This window comes from Rattus rattus, chromosome 2 (assembly GCF_011064425.1).
Source record: "Rattus rattus isolate New Zealand chromosome 2, Rrattus_CSIRO_v1, whole genome shotgun sequence".
Lineage (NCBI taxonomy): Eukaryota > Metazoa > Chordata > Mammalia > Rodentia > Muridae > Rattus > Rattus rattus.
In genome coordinates this window covers 99006282-99029226 of record NC_046155.1, presented here as the reverse complement: position 1 = coordinate 99029226, position 22945 = coordinate 99006282, and the positions used below count along the sequence as shown (strand labels likewise).

The following is a 22945-nucleotide window of genomic DNA, read 5'->3' as shown; positions in this document are numbered from 1 at the left end:
AGCCCAAGATGGTCTCTAATTCAGGTCAGAATTCCTGTTACAGCATCCCAAGTTTATGCCATCACATCCGCATTCATATAAATTGTTTCTTAGAAAAACATAATTAGGGCTGGAGAAATAGCTCAGTGGTTAAGAGCACTGGCTACTCTTCCAGAGATCCTGAGTTCAATTCCCAGCAACTACATGGTGGCTCACAACCATCTGTAATGAGATCTGATGCCCTCTTCTGGTGTGTCTGAAGACAGCTACAGTGTACTCACATACATAAATAAATAAATAAATCTTAAAAAAAAGAAAAATATAATTATAGTGGTTAAGTTCATACCTTCATTAACTGTAAGACTATGTAAATTACTTCCTTTCTCTGAAACTCAGGTTTCTCTAAATGTGAATAATAAGGATTAAGACAAATATTTTATTTGGCACAATGCCTGGGAGACAGCACAGTATTAGCAGCATCATTATGATCACCTTTGGCTTATTGCTGAATATAATAAATATAAAAATAAGGAAGATAAAAATCAGTCCTGTTTGAAGAAACAAGTTAGTAAAATGAAAGTCTTCATTTGGGGGAAGGGTGGGTTCTGTTGTTGTTTTGACATAGGATCTTTTTTTTTTTTTTTTTTAAGTAAAATTAAACAAGATTTTATTTAAAAAAAAAAAAAAAAAGACTAGAAGGAACAGGTTTCCTCCAGTGGTAGAACTGATTTTTCCATAAAGGGCAAAAAAAAAAAAAAAAAAAGGAACAAGGAACAGGACCTATATTTTTTTTTTTCTGTAATATTGTCTGAAATTTCTATAACCTTGCTCTGGAGAGAGCAGGGCAAGGCCTCAAACCACTTCAAAATTGTTCTGGCAAGCACTGTAGGAATGCACATTGACATAGGATCTTATCTTACACTGTACCCCAGGCTGGCCCAGACTGTGCCTTCACAGTGATCCTTCAGTCTCAACACCCAAATGCTGGTATAAATATGTAACATAAAAATTCTTATAAAGAAAGAAGTATACAAACACTGTTGCACATGAAGTTCTTACAACAAAGTAACTCACATGCACTCAAATGGGCCTGGTAAAACTCATTTCCTTAATCACTAAACTTCCTTTCTACAATGAGTATAAGAACAATGAGTACAAGAGAGGGATCTAAATGTGCTATCTCAGAAATCATATAAAATGTAGACTTGTAAACTGCCTGGAAGTCAACAGTCATATCCTAATGCACACTAGAGAAAGCAACGACCCACAACATAATGCCGTCACGTTTAATAAAGAAAAAATGACTCCGCTGGAAAAATATGCAACGAAATCCAGAGCCCAGAAGCCCCTCTTCATACAGAAAAATCCTTAACCAATATATTAGAGCATTCAGATACATCAATAATTAAACACGATGACAATCTGGGTTGATATCCCACTAAGGCAAAGTATCATGTGCATTGCCAAAACACTGCAAACACAATCAATTTTTAGGAAGCAATACCCTGGATATGACTGCATAAAATTAAGCCTTCTAATCTTCGAAAACAGATGCCCCATTTGCCAACCACCTGCACCTCTTTTTATGTAAATATGCCAACATGTCTCACCTGGGGACACCACTGGATTTGTATGTAATAACTGTTAACTTCTGTGCATAAGCCTAAAATATTTAAAACTGAGGTTTCGATGTGAGTGTCCTCATTTAGACACTCTAGTTGCTAACTCATCGCTCTCTACAACCAACACTGCATACATTACCCAGGGTCTGAAGTTTTTCTAAACAGGGAACCTCTTCCTTCCTTATTCCATGGATCAAGGTTATACCAGTCCAAGTTCTACCTTACAAGTCCCCTTTGCCTAAGTCGCATGTGCCCCTCTCTACTCCGCTCCACTCACTCCCTTTGACCACAGTTACAGTCATTCATCAAAATGTCCCCTTTACATACTTCAAGTGAAAATTTTAATACTCTTCTTAAGGTAGTTGGTAGTGAATTTTCACTAAACACCTACTTGAAGCACAAGTTATAGAATAATCCTAAATTATTTAGCATTTTTCAACTTCAAACGCATTTTCATTCCCGTTATCTCATTTGATCCGTACTATCCATGGGAAGTCAACTACTATTATCCCCATCCCAAGTTTCAGAGAAAGTCGGTTGTCCCAAGAAACCCAAAGTAAGTAACAAAGCCAGAATTTCAACCAAGTTCTTGTCATCACAAACCATTCCCCTTTCCACATACAGTCTCCTGACCAAGAAGTAGATGGTGAACCAGGTTTCTAAATTCCCCTTAAACAAATTAACTAACTATGGAAGCAAGCACCTAGGGAAAAATGAACTCTTACTAGTTTAATGGTGTCAACATGCAAAGATAATAGCACTAGAAAACACATTTCTTTTGGTTTTTTGGAGGGTTTTTTTTGTTTGTTTTGTTTTGTTTTTTTGTTTTTGTTTTGTTTTGGGGTTTTTGTTTGTTTGTTTTTGTTTTCATTTGGTTTCTAAAGACCAAGTTTCTCTGTGGTGTAGCCCTGGCTGTCCTAGAAATCACTCTATAGACCAGGCTAGCCTGGAACTCAGAGATCCACCTACCTTTGCCTTTGGAATGCAGGAATCAAAGGTATGTGCCACTACCACCTGTTGAAGAAACCCATTATTTTTTTTAAGATGTATTTATTTGTTTTATAGAAGTACACTGTAGCTGTCTTCAGACACACCAGAAGAGGACATCAGATCTCATTACATGTGGTTGATGGGAATTGAACTCAGGACCTATGGAAGAGCAGCCAGTGCTTTTAACCTCTGAGCCATCTCCCAAGCAAAGAAAACCCATTTCTTTCTTTTTTTTTTTTTTTTTTTTTTTTTTAAACTTGAGTATTTCTTTTTACATTTCGAAAGTGTTATTCCTTTCCCGGTTTCAAAAACATCCCCCAACCCTCCCCTTCTTTATGGGTGTTCCCTCCCCATCCTCCCCCCATTGCCGCCCCCTCCCCGAAAAAACAATCACGTTCACTGGGGGTTCAGTCTTAGCAGGACCCAGGGTTTCCCTTCCACTGGTGCTCTTACTAGGATATTCATTGCTACCTATGAGGTCAGAGTCCAGGGTCAGTCCATATAGTCTTTTAGGTAGTGGCTTAGTCCCTGGAAGCTCTGGTTGCTTGGCATTGTTGTTCATATGGGGTCTCAAGCCCCTTCAAGCTCTTCCAGTTCTTTCTCTGATTCCTTCAATGGGGGTCCTGTTCTCAGTGGTTTGCTACTGGCATTCGCCTCTGTGTTTGCTGTATTCTGGCTGTGTCTCTCAGGAGAGATCTACATCTGGCTCCTGTCGACCTGCACTTCTTTGCTTCATCCATCTTATCTAGTTGGGTGGCTGTGTATGTATGGGCCACATGTGGGGCAGGCTCTGAATGGGTGTTCCTTCTGCCTCTGTTTTAATCTTTGCCTCTCTATTCCCTGCCAAGGGTATTCTTGTTCCCCCTTTAAAGAAGGAGTGAAGCATTCGCATTTTGGTAAGAAACCCATTTCTTAAATGAGAAAACTATTACAGCATCACTTGGAATAGTGAGTCAGGAAGATGGAAGACAACATCTTCTGAACCCTCACATTATACAAATAACACAGCTACCATATTATTACTGTAGAGTGAGTATTATCCTTACTTTACAGATGAGCAATAAGGTTTCTTCAAGCATTAATATTTTGTTCCCCAACAACAGATAAGAGGCTTATCAAAAACTACCCTATAGAGGCTAGAGAGATGGAAAGAACACTTTTGCCATTCTTCCAGAGGACCTAGGTTCAGTTCCCACCACTCAAATTAGATGGCTCAAAACTGCCTATAATTCAATTCCAGGGGATATGATGCCCTTTTCTTACCTCCCCAGGCACCTGCACACATGTGATACACTTACAAACACTAATGGACATATATATATATATGTAAACTTTAAAAACATAATAAAACTGCCTACTAAACAGAGTCAAGATGTTTGAAAACAGACTTCCTAGTTCCCAGTATTGAGGTTTTTTTGTGGGTTTTTTTTTTGTTGTTTTTTGTTGTTTTTTGTTGTTGTTGTTGTTTTGTTTTGTTTTTTAAGAATTCCCAAAAAAGGAGCTGCAGAGATGGATAAACAGTTAAGAGCACCGATTGCTTTTCTAGAGGACTGTATTCAACTCCCAGCACCCACATGTCAGCTCACAACTGTCTATAACTCCAGTTCCAGGGGATTCGACACCCACACTCGGAAAGACAGACATACACACAAAACCCCAATTCACATCAAATAATGTATTTTTTAAAAGAATTCTTTAGGGGTTGGGGATTTAGCTCAGTGGTAGAGCGCTTGCCTAGCAAGCGCAAGGCCCTGGGTTCGGTCCCCAGATCCGAAAAAAAAGAAAAGAAAAGAAAAAAAAAAAGAATTCTTTAACAGCATTCCTACAAGCTGTGGTTCTGTGGGTAACAGTGCTTACTATACAGACATGACCTGAATTCAGATCCCAGTGCCCGTGTAAAACCAGCATGCAATACCCATGTTAACTGAAGATGGCAGGGTACATAGAAAGGTAGATCCTGGGGTGGTCACAAGACAACCAGCCTTGCTAGAACAAAGAGCTCCAGATTCAGCGAAAAGCCCTGTCTCAAAAGTCTATTAGAAACTTGAATATGGGGGCTGGAGAGATGGCTCAGAGGATAAGAGCGCTGACTGCTCTTCCAGAAGTCTTGAGTTCAATCCCCAGCAACCACATGGTGGCTCTCAATCACCTGTAATGGGATCTGATGCCCTCTTCTGGTGTGTCTGAAGATAGCTACAGTGTACTCACATACATAAAATAAATAAATAAATAAATTTTTTAAAAAAAGAAACTTGAATATATCTTCAGGTATGTCATACTATAACTGAAAATCTAGCATGAATGTTGAATTTGGTAAAAAGGCTGTCACCACTTGCCTGGGATACCTTAATTTAGTTACTTCTCTGACTAAGTTTTCTCTTTTCTTCCTTAAGGTTTTCATATAGGTAAGTGGGAACAATGCCTACAACCTCTCAGGATTCTCATTAAAATTTAGAGATAATATATATGAACCACCCAGGGCAACATCTAGCACATGGTAGCTAGAATCCTCTCTTGCCCTCTGTGAATTTTCCCAGCCAAAATACACGGCTGAAAAAAATTTTTTTTCACAGCTGAAAATTTAAAGCACAAACACAATATTCTAAATACAAAATAGATTGCTTGGTATTATGGAAAATAAATATTTAGGTGATTTAAACTTTTAATTTCTGTCAGATATTCTGGCTTGGTGGAGCGGATGCTTAATGATCAAAATCAACCTGCTGTGAATCACTAAGCCACACCTCTTCCCTCTTCAGAAGATCCTCTAGGTACCTAGTAGCCACCTGCCAGCCACAAACTAAAGAAAATTGGCTCTGCTTTGGGCTAATTACACAACCCGCCTGAACAATGTGGAATAAAGGGGATTGTCAGCCTGAATGTTAGTGAAATTACCCACAACAGGAGACCAGAAAATCCAAATACCACCAGGCAGTTATTTCCATGAGAATGAAATCACAATTTATGAGCCCTGCTAATTATACCATTATTAAAACAAACATCCCATTGAGGCCACAGCTATCAGATAAATGGCTTTATTGTCCCCATTGTTTCATCCACTGCCACAAAGAGGTGCAAACTGAATTGAGCAGTTACCAGAAGCAGTAATTTCTAGGAAATTACAATGCAGACCTCCATCTTAAGGCTCCTTTGTGCGCAAGTGTACATGCTCCAGGGGGAAAGGTGAAATGAAGAAGCAACTGCTCTTCATCCGCCACCAAACTCAAAAATGCTACAGCCCGACAGGAGAATTCGCCAGCCAGCTTTCCCCTGCTTTGTTTTCCCTCTCAGCAGGTCATTCACGGGAGCCCAGAGGAAGAATCTGAACTGAGCAAATCACCCTATTCACTAGGAAACCTTTACGATCCTCCAACCCAAATAAACACAGAAGAGATGAGAAATCAGCCCCTGATCTCCTTGGCTCACAACAACACAAAGTACCTCAAGCTAGAGCACTAAGTACAGAAGTATGGCAGAGGCCCTCCCTATTATTAATAAGGAAAAACAAAATCCCTTTACGCTGTCAGCATCACACACATGCAGCTGTAACTCCAGACTTCGACGGCCTGAGACACACTACCAATAGCTATCTTGTGCGCATGTGCATCATGGGAGGAACAGGCAAAGGGAAGGACTCGCTGAACGCACAGATACCAGCTTTGGAAATGGAAGGAATGCAGCTAGCATTTGCTATATGGCAACCACTGCACACGGTAGTCCTGCTCACAACCCTGACGTAGAACGGATACAACCTTACGGAAAGATAAGAATTTAAGATTCAGAAAAACAAAGTCACTTACCCAAAGTCACAGAGATCCTAAAACTAAGATCTGAGTTAAATAAACATTCTCTGGTTTTAAAATTATAAACACTCTTCGAAACAGGGCTTCTCTGTGTATAGATAGCTCTAGCTGTCCTGGAACTCGCTCTGTAGACCAGGCTGGCCTCAAATTCAGAGATCAGCCTGCCTCTGGCTCCCGAGTGCTGGGCCGAAGGTGTGTGTCACCACTGACCGGCCAAGAGCATTCTTCACTTTTGGACTGAACTACTGAATTCATTATAAAGTTCACTTTCTAAAACCAATTTATAAGGTGAAGATGGTCATAACCTCAGGCTCACAGATTTCATTATTTCCTCAGGCAGAATGAAATCTAAACCTTAACTGAACTCTTGCACTACAAGCTCACTGCTTACGCAACGTTATAATGCCAGATTCACATCTAGGTACAAAGACTCAAAAGCCTGCTTGAAGTCCTTTGCTTACTAATGAAGAAGACCTGTTCGTAATTAATAGCATGTGGGACATTGGACATGGAGAGGACACCAGAAAACCTCACAGGGCCTCAAGCTACTTAAATCTAAACGTTCCTGCTTCAAAACACTAAAGCTGGTTCACAAGACAACATGAGCTCTAGACAGCACTGAAACCCTCAGTGTCCTTTGGGCCACCAATGAAGACATGAAGTGGTAATGCTGGCTCCTGAGGCTTGAGATCTCCTAGACGTTGAACACCATGCCAGCTCTCAGTGTTGACTCTCCCTAGTACTTCTCAATAGTGTTTGAGCAGGTGGTAGCATCTTCATTTTACAGATAAACTACAACTGAGAGATAAAGGAACAGCATGAGTGCTCACTGGCATAACCCCAAAGCACTGTTAAAGCTGTGGCGTTAGAAAACACATCAGCAGCTGCTTGAGGTGGGGCAGAGCAGAGGGGAGTGACTTTAAAGAGACACCAGGAAAGTTTTAGAAGAAGGTAAATATGCTCACTGTCACAACTGTAGTGGTGCTTTACCATGAGAATAACCAGATGGCAAAGCTTAGCAAACCACATAAATTTATGTCATTTCTTGTATTTCAGCTTTACCTCACTTTAAAGGAAAACATATTCACACGCGTACACCATGTGTAGACACAAGACCACACATTTGCTTTTTCACTAACCACTGACCATCACCTTATAGTATCAACCTTTAAATATCACCTGATTACAGATATGCCAAGCCAATGAACTATTTCCTTAACCAATAGCTTCTATTGTATTATTTATATTAATATCATTGGAAGTTTTAAATACTTATGAATAACAAGTATTTTTCTAAACAATAAGTTTTAGAATACATTTTCATATGAATGTAATGTTAACTATAAAATGTGACTTGGTCAAGGAATAAAAAGTAAAGGCTTTTATATCACACAAACCTGGAAATGAACGCCACACTTGAATCCTACTGGGAGATTTAGTCAAGTTCCTAAATTTGTGTCCAGTTCACATTTACAAAACCAAAACAAGCAAAACACATGCCTACAATCCCAATACTCAGACAGGGAGAGCAGATTTCTGAGTTTAAGGCCAGTCTGGTCTACAGAGTGAATTCCAGGCCAGTCTTTCTTTAAAAAAAAAAAAAAGTGAGAGTGGTAACAAGCAGGCTACTGGTCTCGCACCGTTCTCGCTGTGTATGCAACCAAAAACAAGGAAATACAGGGTCTGGTGAGGATTTGCTTCCTGTCTTCCAAAAGACACTCTTCTCGGCCCCCTCCCACAGGAGAGAACAGAGACAGGGGCATGCTCCTTAGTATGTCTGCTTATGAGGACACGAACACATCATGAGCTTTCTGCAATCAAGATCTAATTACATCCCAAAGGCCTCATTCCGAAACCATCGCATTGGGGATCAGAGCCTCGGCATGAGAACGTGGAGGAAGCACCAACAGTTAATGGAACTATCATTTATAGGCAGTCATGCCATGCACCAAGCACTGAAGTAACCACTTCATTTCATTTAATCCTCACAACAGCGCATAGTGTAAATACCACTATATCCTCATCTAATAAAGTCATAAAAAGATTAAATCACTTTGAAGGTCACACATCAAGTAAATCCAACAACTGGGATTTAAACTCATTTGCAAAATTATTCTGATGAATAAACTCGAATGATATAAAATACTATCAGTATCAGTATCAAATAAATAATAGAATTTCTACTTTCCCACCCCAGGCTGAGAAGCAAACCCAGACCCTAGTGCTCTATCCCTGAACTACATTATAACCCCCACCTTTTTTTTTTTTTTTTTTTTGAGATAAGTTTTTACTTCGTAGCCTAGGCTAGCTTCAAACTCATGGTCCCTTCTCTTGCCTCAGCTTCTCAGGTGCTGGAATTATAGGCATGAACTACCTACCATTCCTAGTAACCTCTTTTATTTAAACCAAGCTTCACTAACGAAATCTAGTGTATGAAAAAGAGAAAGTTGATATTTCATAAATTAAATTTTTAGCTTGTTAAGATTAATCATATGGCAAGGCAGTGGTGGCACATGCCCTCAGGAGGGAGAGACAGGTGAATCTTTCTGAGTTCAAGGCCAGCTTAGTCTACAATTTGAGTTCTAGGACAACCTGGGCTACATGGAAAAAACCCTATCTCAAAAAAATGGGGAGAAAAAAAAAGATTAATGGTAGGTACTTCACCTAACTCATCCCTAGTTCCTAGGACTATGATTTTTCCAGTACAGAAAAAAAAAATGGAATTCTGAGATGTTAAACATTCAGTGGTGGTAGAAACAAAAGCAGTAACACCAGACGCAGGTAGGAGTTAGAACCCCCCTTCCTCTGACTTCTAGCATGAACTGAAGACTGGGGGCTGTCCAGGGACCCTCCAGACCTCTGCTCTGGATCGGAACCTTCATGGATTGAGCAGCCTCTCCAGTGTGAAGACCACCACTGTTGGACTACCCAGAGAATACCATGTAAGCCAATCTAAGAAACCCACTTTTAATATATACTCAACTGGTTCTGTTCTTCTAGACAATCCTAATACACCCCAATAAAAAATAAGTCTGGGACCCAGCAGTGGTGGCCTTTAATCCTAGGAGTTGAGAGGCAGAGGCAGGAGGATCTCTGTGAGTTTGAGGCCAGCCTTATCTACAGAAGAGTTATAGTAGCCAGGGTTACACAGAGAAACCCTGTCTCTTAAAGTCAATGAAAAGAAGCAATGGGGTTGGGGATTTGGCTCAGTGGTAGAGCGCTTGCCTAGGAAGCCGCAAGGTCCTGGGTTCAATCCCAGCCCCGGGGAAGAAGCAATGAAACCAACTGTGAAAATGTACAAAAATTAAAAAGAGAAAAAAAAGCCCTATTCACTTTCACTGAAGGAATGAAATGCTTCTGATGAAGGCACAAAGATTATTAATTTAATAATCTCAGATCTCAATCCAGAGCTATACATCTTTTCCACTCTGTGTGAGAAGACAAATGCGAACAGTCTTTGCTATGTAACAGCACAAGGACTGACTCAGAGGCTCTAATGCACCGTGCAACGGAGTTGCAAGCTGAAATAGCTGCTTTTTTTCATAAAACTCCATTTTCACTTGAACAAACAACTGGCAGACAAACCATAATTATTCAGTCTTGGATGTTTGGCAGACACTTTTTCAAAAATGAACAATGTGAGACTGTCACTCAAGGAAAACAACTGTCAGTATTTGTTGCCCATGATAAAATCTGAGCCTTCAAGAGAAAATTAGAAAAGATTTGTCTGAGGGGATCAGTAGCAAGATTAATAAACGTCCCTTTTTTTTATATTATATAGTAGAAAACATCAACTTTTTAAGAAGATCTGAATGACTCGGTGCCACTGACTGAGTTGTGTAAGCCCCTCTAAAATTCATGTTGAAGCTTTACATCCCAATAAAACAGTACCTGAGATAGTCACGTTTAGATTGTTTATAATGGGGTTTAGGTGAGATTGAGGGTACACTAATGAAATTGGTACACTTACTTTTTTTCATTTTTGGTTTGGTTTGGTTTGGTTTGATTTTTTGTTGGTGTTGTCATTGTTTTTCCAGACAGGGTTTCTTTGTGTAGCCTTGGCTATCCTGGAACTCACTCTGTAGACCAGGCTGGCCTCAAACTCTCAGAGATCCACCTGCCTTAGCCTCCCAAGTACTGGAATTAAAGGCCCACATCACCACTGCCCAGGTGAAATTGGCACCCTTTTTAGGAAGAGATACCAGAGAGAGGGCCATGGTGTCACATGCCTATAATCCCAGCACCTGAGAGGCAGAGGCAAGAAGATCAGCAAGTTTGAAACCAAACTAGGCTACATGAGACCTTGTCTCAAAAAAATAAAAAAAGGGGCCTACAAGATGGCTCAGTGGATTAAGATCCTTACCACCAACCCTGACAACCTGAGTTTGACTCTGGGAACATACATAGGAGAAGAAAACCACCTCCTGAAAATTATCCTCTAATCTTCAGATACACAGACATTTAAGACAGGCGTGATATAGGCAGATGAACATCTCTGTGAGTTTCAGGCCAGACAGGCTATATACATAATCAAGACCTATCTTTTTAAAAAACAAAACAAAAACACACAAACAAACAAAAAACAGACAAAAGAAAGAGATAGACACCAGAGAACTTGACTATGTTCTCAGGAAAGCAAGCAAGCACACTCACCATTACCACCCACATGTGTGACTACACAAAAAGAAGTAGCCACTTACAAGATCCTCATCAAAAAACTAACCTAGCTGGCACCTTGACCTAGATTTTTCTATTCTCTAGAACTATGTCTAGACACTTTTCTGCTGTTTAAGCTATCTGGTTCCTGATATGTTGTTATGGATCAATATTTTTTAAATAACCAAAGCATACTAACAAAATCATGACTGGTTTAAAGAACTAGCAGTCAAAGTTCAAAGCAGACAATTAGATTTTAATGTAACAATTAAAATTTTCAAAAAACAGGCCTTAAGAAAATACAGTTGGCAGATGGGCACTGGTGCCACACACCTTTAATCCCAGCACTCAGAAGACAAGTGGATCTCTGAGTTCGAAGCCAGCCTGGTCTACAGAGTGAGTTCAAGGACAGCCAGGACTATACAGAGAATTCTGTCTTGAAAAAACAAAAAGGGTAAGAAGAAGCTACAGTTGTCAAACTGTTCTATAGTATCAGGAATATTCACAGCTATCTAAGAAATAGATTAAAAGGAATTCTGGGGCTATTTGTTTACTTGCTTGGCTGTTTTTACATAGGATCTTCTGTGTAGCTCAACTCAACACCTCAAATACTGGTGTTATAGCATTCTTTCCTTTCCTACCCCAAATACCTATCTGGAACTGGATTTTCTTTATATATGCCATACAAATCAGTCAAGGGCAATGGACTAAATTCAGAAGCACATAACAACCCAGACAAAAATTCAAAACATTAGAAAAAATGTTTTTGCTTACTTTTTCTAAACTTGCTATGGAAGGAAGGACAAACTCGAACTCATCTTTCTGCCTCTACTCCCCAAACCCTGAAGTTACAGGTGTGCACATGAGAGCCAGAAGAACTTCTTTTCAATTCATGGTTTCTACATAAATATACAACCCCCGCTATAGACACTCATGCCCTTCAAAATTCCTGTTGAAACTTAACCCCCATTATAGATGGTGGTGTTAAGAGTTAAGGAGATGATGGAGATGACCACTCCACTCCTGTGGAACAGAATTGAAATCATGATAAAAGAGTCTCTTACACCTAATTCTTTAGACCCTTCAACCCAAAGAGGACACAGCTTTGGTCCCTTCCAAAGGACACAACAACAAAGAATCATCTTGGGAACAAAGAAAATTTCTTTCCCAAACACCAAATCTGCTGGCATCGGGATCTTAGACTTCCTAGCCACAAGAATTCTGGGATATTTATATTATTTATAAACGACCCCACGGGACTTTTTACAGTAAAAGGCAGACTACAGTGCCAACACCTACCTGTGCATACTGGCTACCTACAGGAAGTCAGTAACACTGGCCCAGAGTGTGCTAGGGCTTACTTATTTTAACACTTTCTTGGGTAATTCTAATTAACAACCAAGACATTCGGGAAGTAGGAACAGTTTAAAGCCAGGATTCTTTACATACGGTAACCTTAAAAGAACAAGGAATTATTTATTAGGGTTGTTTTGTTTCCCAGGAGTGCTGGAAATCAAACACAAGGCTTTACACACGCTAGGCAAAGACTCTGCCACTGGATGTCCTCAGATGCAGACCAGAAGCTTTGGAACCGCAGACCTAGTTTTGTTTTGTTTCTTTGCAACAGGGTTTCACTCTGTAGCTCTCAATGGCCAGGAACTCACAGAGATCTGCCTGCCTCTGCCTCCTGAATGCTGGTTTAAAGGCATGCACTACCCTTGCTGACTGTTTCCAGTACTAGCTTTTCTCTTACTAGCTATGAAACCAAATGTAAACTACCTAATCCCTATAGGTCAAAAGTGGGCACAACTCTCTATCCAGTAGTAATGTAAAGATTAAGCTATACATGAAAGGCAAAAACATCTAACGTATTGCCTACAACTGATACTCAACTATCAAGTTGTTTTGGCTACCTTTAGCTCCTACTTATCTTAAAGTGAAAACAGTGCCACATAAACAATGTATGTACTATAAGTTGAGGGATAATTTAATCATGTCTGCAGCAGTATAAATAGCACATTTACATATTTTATTTGCAAATATAAACTATATTCCAAGGTCATCACCTTCACCTTCACAAAAGTCACAACTGAGTAAAGGTAGAAGAACTAAACTGGGGGCAAGAAAGATGGCTCAGTGGTTAAGAGTACTTGTTGCTCTTGCAGAAGACTCTGGCTCACCCCACAGTGGTTCACAGCCATCTATAACACTAGTCCGAGGGAATCCAACACCTTCTTCTGACCTCTGCAGGCAAACACTCATTATGTATAAAATATTTTTAACTAAAAAAATAAATAAAAAGTCCAGACACAATGAGACATGCCTCTAATCCCAACACTTGAGAGGCAGAGGCAAGTGGATCTCTGAGTTATAGGTCAGCTTGTTCTACATAGTGAGTTCCAGGACAGCCAGATAGAGAGAAACCCTATCTCAAAAATAAACCAGCAAATAAATACATAAATATTAAATAATTAAATTTTCCTAAAGTCAGGCAATCACTGTAACAGACATGCACTAGATGTTCTCTGGAAACAGAATAGGGGCACTTTGTTGTTATGACAACCTTAACTGTTCTCAAAGATTTATTTTGCTTTATTTTATTTTTTATGAGTACACTGTCACTGTCTTCAGACACACCAGAAGAAGGCATTGGATCCCATTACAGATGGTTGTGAGCCACCATGTGGTTGCTGGGAATTGAACTCAGGACCTCTAGAAGAGAAGTCAGTGCTCTTAACCACTGAGCCATCTCTGAAGCTCCTCAAAGATTTCTTTTTTTTTTTTTTTTCTTTTCTTTTTTTTTTTTTTCAGAGCTGAGGACTGAACCCAGGGCCTTGCGCTTACTAGGCAAGCGCTCTACCACTGAGCTAAATCCCCAACCCCTCCTCAAAGATTTCTTAAGGAATATCATGTAATGCAAAAGAATGAGCAAAATATGACACATCAACATAGCTTAGCAACTACAAGGCACTTGGTAACCAGTGCTATGAGTGAGGAGAGATAAACCAGGAGCATACACTATACTGCTGGATAGGCATAGATCATAGACACCTATGTTGTGTGAAGGAGCCAAGGGAGAGACATAAATGGGAAAGTGACAAGAATATAGCCCATTGATCTGTGTCTTGAGTAACCCTATGGATAGGTAATTCCTTTAAGTTAGGACAAAAACAAAGAATCAAGCATGTTAACTGTTTGGGGTAGTAAGTATAAGAGCCAGAGGTCAGAAGTAGACAGCAACATGCGTTGTTTTGGAGACACCGAACTGAGGATGCTGGAATGGTTATAATGGAGGTGCAAGAGAGAGTCAGAGATATGTCTGAAGCTCAGGAAAGGGTTCTGAGCTGGAGAAAGAAATTTGACAGTCATTAACATATAGACAAGACTACTCACAGAATCAAAGAAGTCAGTCCAGTGAGCCAGGAAGCCAACCCTAAAAGAAATCAATGCTCATACACAGAAGACAAAAAGATAACTAAAAAGAAAAATACCAACACTTACTAAAAGGCAGAAATAACAAAGATTTCTGTCCTCTATGTCAGCTATTTTCACAAGTCCTGAGAGGCACAGTGGCACATACCAGAACTTTGGAGGCTAAAGCAGAAGAAACAGTGCAAACCCCAGCTAGCTCCATCAGCCTGATAACCTGAGTTCCATGCCTGACACCCAAAAAATGGAAAAAGGAAAGATTCCTTCAAGCTATATTCTGACTACCACCATGCACCGTGACACAAACACACTCAACATCCATACATGCAAACACATTAACTAAATAAACTTAATTTAAAAAAAAAATCCTGTTGGGTATGGCAACCAGTAACTTTAATCCAACACTTCAGGAAGCAAAGGCAGACAGATCTCTGTGAGTTCAAGGCAAGTCTAGTCTACACAGAGTTCCAGGACAGCCAGGGCCACATACAGGGTTGGGGGCACGGTCTCAAAATACAAACAAGTAACAAAAAATGCTGCCCCTGCTAAACAGCAAACCAAGAAGAGGAAAAAAAAAAAAGTATAAATAAAAATTAAGGGGGGTTGGGGATTTAGCTCAGTGGTAGAGCGCTTGCCTAGCAAGCGCAAGGCCCTGGGTTCGGTCCTCAGCTCCAGAAAAAAAAAGGAAAAAAAATTTAAAAACATGAACAGTAGAAGCTCAGGCTGGATAAAAAGGTCAACAGAGCGCTTGCCTTGTCTGTGTGAGACACCCTGTCCAATTATCCACATCAACAATAAATTAGTAGTTTTGAGCTGGATGTGGTGGCACATGTCTACAACCCCAACAGTTAAAAGGTGGGAAATACTGAGTAATAAAAAGTCTCGGGCTGGAGAGATGGCTCAGGGGTTAAGAGCACTGACTGCTCTTCCAGAGGTCCTGAGTTCAATTCCCAGCAACCACATGGTGGCTCACGACTATCTGTAATGGGATCCGATGCCCTCTTCTGGTGTCTGAAGACAGCTACAGTGTACTCATATAAATAAAATAAATCTTAAAAAAAAAAAAAAAAGTCTTGAGAAACAGCTCACAAGTAAAATCAAAATATCAGTAACAATAATAGCTACTATAGTAAATATCTATTGTGTGTGTCCATGTTCCAGGTACTTCGTCCTTATTTAATTCATGTATCAACCCAACAATGAGTATTAATTCCCTCTTCAATATGTACAAACAGTCCTTCTCACTCTATTACTCTGTAATTGTTACAGAAGCCAAAAAGGGAAGTAGCTATATTTGTCAGAATGATGGCAAACAAACAACATATATTTCCCACTTAAATAAATCCTTAATTTTTTTCATTTTTAGTTATTAAGTACATTTAATGTAACATCAGATCCCATAAGTTCACTAGGTAGGGATCCTGTAGCCCTTTCTCCATCCCACTATAGCTAACAATCCTTAAATTTCAAGGGAAAAACCAGGGAATAGCTTTCATGTTTGCCCCCATTCTACTGGAAGAATCTTTAAGATAGACAATAAACCAACTCTAACAAGCTTTTAATGATGTATAAGTACCTTGGTTTCAGTTTGCTAGACAACATTTATATAATCCTTTACAACTTAAAAATATTTCCGGGGTTGGGGATTTAGCTCAGTGGTAGAGCACTTGCCTAGCAAGGGCAAGGCCCTGGGTTCGGTCCCCAGCTCCGGAAAAAAAGAAAAGGAAAAAAAAAAAAAAATTCCAGCCAGGTGGTGGTGATGCATGCCTTTAATCCCAGCTCTTGGGAGGCAGAGGCAGATGAATCTGAGTTCAAAGTCAGCCTAGTCTATGTAGCTGTTTCAGGACAACTTAGGGCTACACAGAGAAACCTGTCTCAGAAAAACAAATAGACAGATATATGATAGATAGATAGATAGAATATTTTCCATTATTTTATCACTTGAGCCTAAATTGATGAGTAAATTAAGTGAAGCTTTAATAGATCATTAATGAATATAGATTACAAATTTCTTGAACAAACATTTCTTCGCATTCAAGCTGCTAAGTTTCTATTATGTGCAGCTAAGAATTTCCTATTTGGGGGTTAGGGATTTAGCTCAGCAGTAGAGCGCTTGCCTAGCGAGCGCAAGGCCCTGGGTTCGGTCCCCAGCTCCGAAAAAAAGAAGAAAAAAAAAAAGAATTTCCTATTTGTGGTATTCTATCTCTGTATTCAGATGAAAGATGGTCCCACACAAAGAGATAAAGGCCAAAGTAGCAGGCAGGTTGTCTATGTGCAAAAGGGAAGATGTATAAAAACATAACTAGAAAGGTAGAGTGAGGGCTGAACTTCTGAGTTCAATTCCCAGCAACCACATGGTAGCTTACAACCATCTGTAATGGGATCCGACGCCCTCTTCTGGTGTGTCTGAAGAAAGCGACAGTATTCTTACATACATAAAATAAATCTTTTTTTAAAAAAAGAAAGGAAGGAAGGAAGAAAAGTAGAGTGAGCCAAGAGTGTGGTGCATGCCTATGATCAACTGAGGCAAAAGAGGATTTCATGTTTGAGATCAGTCAGAATTAGCAAGTTCATGTCAGTCTAAAACACAGAGAGATGTTTTCTCAAAAAAATAATAATAACCGTTTGCCAAAACATGACAAGAAGCTTCAAGCTAATGTAGCAAAGAATTAGAATCTGGGGCACCTACAATTCCTGCCCATGACTCCTAAGGAGAGCTCACAAACACTACTTCCACAACCACCACTCGTCATTTTATGGAAATAAACTGTGACTGACTTACATTTGAGTAACTTGATCATCCATAAAGATAAATTTGCTTCCTTTCTATCTAGACTACCCAGATTCTTTAGTATCTGCATACATGCACAATGGAATATTTTATGAGCCCTGGGTTCAGTGTTTGAATAGATAGCTAACCTGAGGGAAACTCTGATCTGAAGGGAGGAAGTACAGGCAAGGTGATAATACACCTTTTCCCTTTTTACTTTTTGTTATTTCCTATTTATATCAAATATTCTTATTATTATAACAATAAAACACATAAAGCTTTCTATAATTAAAAAAATAAAAATAAGGCAGAAAAGAAAATATAGGAAAGGAAAGATTGTTTCACATAAAATTCAGGAAAATTATTACTTCTAATGGAGAAGAAAGATTTAATCAGGCAGGAGATAGGGCCACCCAAGAGGCTTTAAAACACTAACCCCTGGCAGGGGTGATCTTTTGTGGCACGGGGTTTTGCCTGGCATGCTCAAGGTCCTAGATTTAATCTGGATGGAGATAGGAAACAATCGTGACAAAGACAAAGACCTCTGATCCTATAACTTGAATTCAGCAGGCTAAGGCAGGAGGATCACTATTGGGCTACAAAACAGGACACCATCTTTAAGTAACAAAAGTTGTAGGAATCTCCTTTTCATCAAGTGAGGTAGTGAGTACACAAGCCTGAAAGCTTGTAATCCTTTAAATTGTGGATCTATGCTAAACATACCTTTATACATATGAACTATTTCATAATTTAAAAAGAAGATATGGTCAGGGTTTGGGAACCAGAATTCTAGGAAATAATGCAGACTCTGCCATTGATCTATAACATTATATTTAAGGCTGTATCCCTTAAACAGTTTATTCCTCACAACGGTATTGTTTTTATTTGCTCAATCATGAAGCTAGCAGCTAACTTCTTTTTGACATTTAATGAACTGTTTAAAGTTCCCAAACTATAAACATACAAACTGTAGATTAACTGTGGTTTCATAATAATGTAACATAATAACTTCTTTATAAACAAAAGAATGCCATAATTCGAAGAACACAGTGGCAGGGTAGCACAGCTCTTCAACATGCTAGCCTCTGCCTATCTCTCTATGATAATAAAAACTAATATTGTTTTAATGTACACTATACAACACATTGTGCTAAGTGCTTTCCTAAATTATTCTCCTTAATCCACAAGACAACCTTAACGAGGTTGGTTTTATTATCCTCACTTTATAGATAAGTTCATTGCGCCCAAGGTCACACATTTTAGTAATGGGAGTAAGCTTCAGACCCACACTTTACCCACCACACTCATTTTGTCTCGCTTCTAGACTTAAAACAGCCTGTCCTTCTCATGACACCGAAAGCTCCCTGGCAACTGCCTGTTCATCTCCATCTCCCCTAGCACTGAGCAGACATTAAAAAATGGTGAACATACGTTTCACATATACACACAATGTATTTAAAACATGAACTCATCTGTCTCCTTTGATGGCCTTTGCGAAGTATGAATGCTTTGTTTTGTTTTGGCATTTTAACCACAATTAAACACACAAGTCTAGACTGTCAATGTACTCACAATGTTATGCAATCATCACCACAAGTATAAAAAGGGTTTTATGACTTTACTGAAATCACTCCACTTTCAAATGTTGGAATCAGGATTTGAAGTCAAAACCCTCGACTCCTCAATTCCTGGGCTCTTCATTTTACCCAGGCTACCAATCCCTCTATCCATTCTCTACTTTTTACCAGTGTCTGCTTCACAACTGCCCAGGTAAACCATGACTATTGGAAAAATAAATCCACCCAAACAGCTCTCCCACCTGATTTCTTATTTTGAGATTTCAAAATCCAGGACTTTACCATGACCAGCCCATGTCCAGAGCATGCCTGCAAATTCACAAAGCAAGGTCTGGACCCCAGAGTAAAGTTATGAGGAGAAAGGCCCTCATTGGTTAGATTACACTCTCAATGAATTACAGGTAACTGCTCAAGCTTGAATTTATTTGGTTTTTCTTGTTGTTGTTGTTGTTGTTGTTTGTTTTCAGTTTACATTTGGTTTGGTTTGGTTTGGTTTGATTAGAATATAGAAAGCATCCTTTAAAAAAAAGGGACATTTCCAATTCCAAGGATAAGTCCACCCTCTAAATGGGTATTTTTATGTGTTAAGCTATGAAAACCAAGGAAAATGCTTTGTTTTCTAGCTGAACACTAGAACTTTAACAGAAAAAAAAAATTTTTTTTAAATTCCCATTGATATCAATTTTATCTTCTTTCCATTTCTCCTCACTTTTTCCCTAGACTATGCTCTAATCAACAGCCACTTCAAGTTTAGCATATCATAGTTAATGCAATTAAATCCGAAAGCTGTTTCCCTAAAGATGTTCCCTCTCTTCACATTCCTCTGGGCCTTCCAACCACAAGAATAAACTCGTCTCTAAGCTTCAAATCAAATTTCTGATGAATAGATGGGAGTTATTCTCTTGTAGTGAATGCAATGTGTCTACATCAACAGCATCCCCTTAACAATAAAATATGGCTGTGTATTAGACTTCATTTATTCACACCTGACAGAATTCTGATCACTTGAATTTCTTTAGAAGAAAATTCAATCTATAGAAACAGCCCAATTATTTTAAATCCTATCGTGTAATGTCAAGAGAATCAAATGAAAAATTCCATCAGTACCAAACCATCTCACCAAAGAATGAATATTTATTACATTTCCATAGTTCCTGTCTTCTCTCTGTTTACATAAAGCGGCAGTGCCAAGACTCATCTCAGGATTATTAGCCAGCAATACAATGATGGGCCCAAATGCCTTGCAAACCAGGACACCAATAAATGGAGTCTTCAAGCAATCAATTTTATTGGGGGGGAGGTGGGGCTTGCTAACCTCTTTCTGCACACAGGTACCTTGCCTGCCTAGAAAATAAATTCAGTCTTCCTATTCGTTAATCACTTCTCAAGCAAGAAGGCACCCTTAACAACCTCAAGTTCATCAGAGTCTTTTTAAATTCCGAATTCTAGGACTAGTTTCAGTGTACCAAGGGGAGGGAGGAGGAGAAAGCAGAGACAGTTTCGCCTTCTCCCACCTTTCCTTTAAGAGTGGATCTCCCCTCCAACCCCCAACTTTCCCTTTTAGACATAGGAACTGCAAGACTCCCCACTCTCCTTTAATTCTACCTTAAATGGTTCTCTCAAAACTTTAACCTTGGGGCTGCTATTTCCAGACAATTCCAACATAAGACAAAAAGGTCAAACTGACAGCATAAGATATCCTCTAGGAGAATCTTTAATGTTCCTTCTCTGCCCCTGTGAAGACCCTTCATATTATTGTTATTGTCTCTCACCACAGCAGCCGATGTAAATGTTCCAACCCCTAAACCCCTGGTGTGTCGAAGGACATCTTAATCCTTCCTTTCCTAAATAAACCAACCCACTCCATGGGAGACGTTAGGTCTCCCAGGCCTTAAATTTACCCTCTGCCACCTCACCGCAGGTAACCAGCTCATCACAGACATGACTTCTGCGAGACTGGCAGCGAGACGTTTTCTTTATGATACTATCCCTAACCCTGCTCCACACCTGCCACAGTTCTTCCAGTTGAGTCCAGCTGAGTAGTCTCACATACCCACTACCTCCAACTTATGCTCAGGGGAGCCACCTTGCTCCCTCCAGAGACTCTAAACTCATCCTAAATCCTTCCCCACTGAGCCCTCATCCCCAATTTCAATCCCTGTCTTCCTGTTTGGGGTCCAACTTGCAATTCCCTCCCTCCTGTCAGCTTACCTCACCCATCTCCAGTAGTTGGAAGTCTCATCACTCCCAGCCCAAATTCAAACCTCCAGCAGCCTACCTCAAGAAAACCCCAAACAAATTCTACCTCTTCTGTTCTCTCCAAGCCCAAGCTATTTCCGTAAGTAGTCACAAATTCCACCATCCCCAGAAGACAACAGCCCACTTCAAGCTCGGGTCTCAACCCATGCCAAACCCCTCAACCCCAGCTCCTACTATCTCCATCTTCCTTCCCCAGGTCCACCCCAAGTCCCACCTTCCAAAATTAGCACTCCCCAGAGTCCCATCCAACGTTTATATCTCACTGGCATTGAAATCATCTCCTTAGCCCCCACCCGGTTCTGATCCCAAGCTGTCAACTGCTTCAGGCCAACCCCAAATCATCACCTTCATTCAGTCCCCTCCCCCGTTAAAACACATCCCACTCCAATCTCACCTTCCACCTCGCCCCAAGACAATCCCAAATTCCACCTCGGTACCCCACACACCCATGCTCCCATCCCAGGTCTGGTTATCCCTCCATGTAAAGTCGTCCCCCCTCACCCATCCACCCCCCGCTACCCTCCCCTGACCTGCTGGTGTCCCACCCTCACCCCACCCCCAGCCCGCGTACGGACAAGTCTCCCCCACCAGCCCGCCGTTCCATCGCCACCTCGGTCCCCTCCCCCCAGCCGGCGCGGGGGCCCTACGGCCCCCACCCTCGTTCTCCCCGGCGCCACCAGCCCAGGCTCCACGGGAGCGGGCCGGGGGCCAGGGGGGTCTCCTCACCGGCGAGCTGCTGCAGACGAAAACCGCGGCGGCGGCAGCAGAAGCGGCGATGCCCTTGTCTTCTCTGAAGGCTACAGCGGCGACGCTCTCGTTCCCTCGTCCGTGTCCAGTAGGGTGGTGGATGGCGCGCAGGGACGGGAGCCTCCTCCTCCTTCTCTTCAGCTACTCGGATCTGAATCCTCTGCAGTAGCCGCGGAGAAACCCGACAGTGGGGGAAGGGGACGCTCGGCTGCAGGCAAGAGAGGAGGAGGCGGAGGGAGGGGGCGGGGGACCGCTGAGAAGGGCGGGGGAGGAGGAGTCGGCGCGCTGTCCCGACACGTCCCACAGCCTCAGAGCTCTTGGACTACAATTCCCGGTGTGCTCTGCTGCGGCCCTGCGCGGCCTGGATCTCCCAACCCTGCGCCGGTCCTGGACCGCACCCTCTTGGGTCACAGACAATGGAATGAAGCCGACTCCCACGGGATTTTGTAAACTCAAAGACCTCTTAAGAGGGAAGTCGGATATTTCTGCAGCCTCATCTCCATGAAGTAAACTCTCTACGTCTCCAACCTACACTTGCACCCCCTTCCGCCCGAGGGACTACACCTCCCAGCATGCCGCACACAGCTTCCCATTCTCTCCTTCCGGACCCCTCTCAGACACGGTACTACAGTTCCCAGGAGTGTGATCCTTGCGAAATGCTGGGACATGCAGTTCTCAGTCCTTCCTCCATGTTAAGAAAAAAGAAGTGAAAGGGAGAAAAGGGGGAAGGACTATTCCAACCCACTGAGCTTGGGCCTAGATTGGCTACCTCACCTGTAATTCTGTACTCTTCTCACCATCTCCGTTTGTCACTGTCTCGCTAGAACTAATGCAGCAGCTGCTTCACTGGCATCCCTGAAAATCAGAGGACGATTCTCCAACTTGAATCTTCCTGTAAAAAGGACATTTGTTTACATTTACATTACTTAATAAGTATTTAATTTGCAAAGATGATCAAAATTTTTAGAAAACAATGCCCACGGTTATTATAGGAGGTTGTTGAATATGAGTTGAGGAGAATGTAGACATTCATCGATAGGGGGCTGATTTAATAAATAGTGATGCATACATTCAACGTAATGCTAAGCAGCCATTTAAAATGATGGTAAATAT

General features: G+C 40.9%; 1 protein-coding gene and 1 non-coding gene across 3 annotated transcripts in view; both read right to left on the bottom strand.

Moving 5' to 3' along the window:
- Nucleotides 1-22661, bottom strand: part of Fam168a (family with sequence similarity 168 member A) — a 142099-nt gene extending 119438 nt beyond the window's left edge. Inside the window, exon 1 of one of the 2 annotated variants that reach the window (XM_032893060.1) lies at nucleotides 21812-22661. The gene's annotated coding sequence lies outside the window, so the exon portion shown is untranslated. Of the gene's footprint in view, nucleotides 1-2570; nucleotides 2627-21811 lie in introns of those variants that run through there. The other variant, XM_032893061.1, reaches the window with a different exon arrangement.
- On the bottom strand, nucleotides 782-919 carry LOC116894984. Its single transcript, XR_004387175.1, has one exon. It is a non-coding gene; the product is annotated as a small nucleolar RNA SNORA9 (small nucleolar RNA).
- Nucleotides 22662-22945: the final 284 nt, after the last annotated feature.